The sequence below is a fragment of the Phalaenopsis equestris genome, unplaced genomic scaffold (genome assembly GCF_001263595.1).
Source record: "Phalaenopsis equestris unplaced genomic scaffold, ASM126359v1 Scaffold000003, whole genome shotgun sequence".
Lineage (NCBI taxonomy): Eukaryota > Viridiplantae > Streptophyta > Magnoliopsida > Asparagales > Orchidaceae > Phalaenopsis > Phalaenopsis equestris.
This window is the reverse complement of record NW_018164445.1, coordinates 85,986-89,452: the sequence shown is the minus strand read 5'-3', so window position 1 is coordinate 89,452 and position 3,467 is coordinate 85,986.

Here is a 3,467-nt window from a genome sequence, read left to right as displayed (position 1 = left end):
GGCTCGTTTTTTAAGCAAGCCGAAGGAGCCGTTCACCAACAAGTCTTTTTGACAACCCTAATCACGTAGCCATAAGATGTAAATGATTGGAGCCAAATATAAAGTATCATTTGAATCTAATTTATTATTTTTTATTCTATTTTTTTAATTAATACTCTTAATTTATTATAAATTTTTTTAGCTTGTAGTCAATTAAATTTTTTAAAAATACTATTCATCATATATATATATATACATATATATACATATACATAACCTCGAAATATCGAAGCCACAAGGAGAACTACAAAATCTTAAGAAGAAATTAGACAACAAATTCTACTTTGAGAAAGAGTCTTACACAAACTATAGATATTATGGTAGAAATGAAAGTTTGATTCTTTTTTGGTAACTTCTGACAATTGGAAATAAAGTAAACAACTAACTACATTTAACTAGACTTTTGTAAGATGAAAGCAATACGAATAAAATATCTTTTTCCTTATTATGAATTGGTAACAAGTATAAGAATTCTGTTGTGAAAGTATTTAAATTTTGTTGTACCAAATATGAGCAATATTATTCTTTACATTTACTTGAGATACTATAAAGAACATTGGTTAATCTAAAGTTCAAATAGTATTTAAGACGGGCTAGGTAGGGAAGATACAAACTTTCACTCTAGAGTTCCTTTTTCTCCCTCCACCTGGGGGCTATCTTCTCATATCAAGACCTAAAACAATATACCGAATTGGAGGTTTTAGCCTGTCACTCTAAATTCTTCAACTCTACACCTTTCAAAGTTTATTTCCCTATTTATTTACACTCAACCATATGAATTACATTCTCATCCATACAATCTCAAGTGATTCTACCATTAGTTAACTGAGACAATACTATCACGGATCTTACATGTTCTCACATCAAATATTAACATCTCAATTGGTCAAATCAAGAAGTAAATGAAGTACAAGAATTAAATCATCACAACTTATTCCAGCATTATAGATCAATACTTCACACAATTTCCTTGCACCACTTAATTACTTATTATTTTAAGAAAAAAAATAAAGAAAACTACTCAGAATTCATAGAAAAAACACAACAACAATTAAGTTTAAAAGTAGAAATCATGTAAAAACATAACAAGTCTAAATTAAAATCAAATGTAGTTACAAAAATAAAAACGTATCTCAAATTTCTCTCCACCAAACTGTTGAAGTTCCTTTGAATCTCTTCCTTTCTCTTACAATCCTCCCTAGGTTTGGTCACCCAACCTAGAGGGTTAAAATCTCTCAATCTCCTATCATATATCTCTCTCTATCTCTCCTCTAATCTACTCTTTCACCTCTCTTTCTTACCTACCTCTGTGCCTAAGTGCGAGGTCTTTGGCTCTTAGGCGCGACCTTCACTGTTTCCTGACACTTAAGCATCAGTCTTAAGCGCTTAGGCACCACATATCAATTTCATACCTTTTTCATTTTTGCTCCAAATTTGATACTTTTTCACTTCTTTCACCATATTTCATCCATTAGATTGTACCTGAAAGAAAAACACATAAATATCTTCCATTAAAAGACAATATCCTAAAAAATATGTACATAAATGTTATATATTTAGGTGTATCAGTAACTAAGGGACACCATTCATCTTCTAAATCCTTGATGCACCTCCTCAAGGAAATGGAGGAAAATTTGCTCGTTCCATAGGATATCCTTGAGGGGATGGTGATAGGGGATTTTCTGATGTCTTGGAGAGAGTCAATCGGGTGGAAAAAGAAGTCGTCACTATATGTGAGGAATTCACTATTTTCTAGTTTGCTGCTAAGGGGGAGATGATTGCTTATGTTTAGAGCAATCGACTGTTAGAAATGGTCTTTCCATTCAGTCGATGGATAGTCAGAATGATCTTTTGAAATTAGGTGGTGAATTCAGGTATGAGAGGTTGCTTTAGGTTTGTCTCAGGTGAAGCCTTAAATGATCATTTGGTTAGGTTTTTTCTTTCTTAGTTACTTTTTGTGGATTTTATGTGATGTACTCTCTTTTGGAATTAAATAAGTGAAATTTAATTTTCTATTATTGGTAATGATTACTTTGCCTCTAGTAGTGCGTGATCCCATCATGTCTCTGCCTTGTCTATGACGTTCCTTCTTCCCATCTCTTGACCCCACATATATATGCAGGCATGCAATAGTTAGGAAATTTAATCCTTTTTTAATTTCTTTTGTGCTCCCCTACTTTCATCTTTTTACCTTTTTTTTCTATTGGTGCAATACCTCAGGTTATATGACATAACAATTCTCATAGGAATCATACAATTTGATTCTTGCTTCAAAAATTTTCGTTCTCTGTAACGACTGTAAAAGAGATTCAAGATCTCCATGTTCGGTTGACCACCAGCCATGAGTGAGCTACGAACTACTTTTCTCTTGACTTGTTTTTTTTTTAACAAAGTTTTGTTCAAGATGGGTCTTCGATTGCCGTTTTGTAGGGAGATGCATTCCATTTTCAACTAGTACGGTGTTGTCCTTGGTTAGGTTCTCCCAAATTTAGTGGTTGATGTGATGACCTTCATTCACTTCTGTCGAAGGATGAAGTTCCTTAGTCGATCAAACTATTCAACCATTTCTTTTCATTCAAAATTGGTTGAGATGGATACATTCAGTTCGCCGCTGGTCCTAAGATCCATTTGTTGAGTCTTGAAAATAAAGTTAAGGACTGAAAAACAAAATTTTTGGTTGGTTCTTGTGCTAGTAGCTAGAAGATCCACACTTATTCAGTGGAGTGTGAGTTAAGGAAAGTGAGAGCTTTGCCAAGGAACCTTCGAGAGTACGGTGCCCTGATAGAGGGTCAACGCCTCTTGCCATTCCAATACCTTGATCCGAATATGATTGAGCGTGTGATCCTTCTAGACAACACCGAGACAATGACTAAAGGACTATGGATCTCATCTGATAATTGGGAGGTGATCTGGGAGAAAGCTATCGAGGAATGGGAAACTTCAAAGAAACTACGAGGAAAAAGAGGTCTTCCTCCATCTGACAGGGGTTGGGGTCGACCCAAATAGCCAAAATCAACAGAAGGATATGCAAGAAGTGTTAAATTTAATTCACGCTTGTTATTACTTTTATACTTGGATGTATAATACTAATGTGATTTCCATTAGATTCTTTTGAGGGGAGCAAGGAAGATGCTTCTCAGATCCTCAGTGCTCATGATTCAGAAGATTCACTAGTTCGTCCATTGGTTAGAGTTTTAGTTATGACTTATGGTGGGACATCGTTTGTGGGTTTGTACAAATGAGCAGAGGTGAATCACTCGTCTCACCCTATCACAATCTGGACCGAGTCTGAGGGAGATCCAGAGACTACTGCAAGAGTGGTGAGAGGTTTCCTGAATGGAGGCAAAAGCTCCCAATTAAGCGATAGAGCTACCTCCTCCAAAAGAAGGGGAAATTTTGCCAGAGTGGTCCTTCACACATGACCGAGG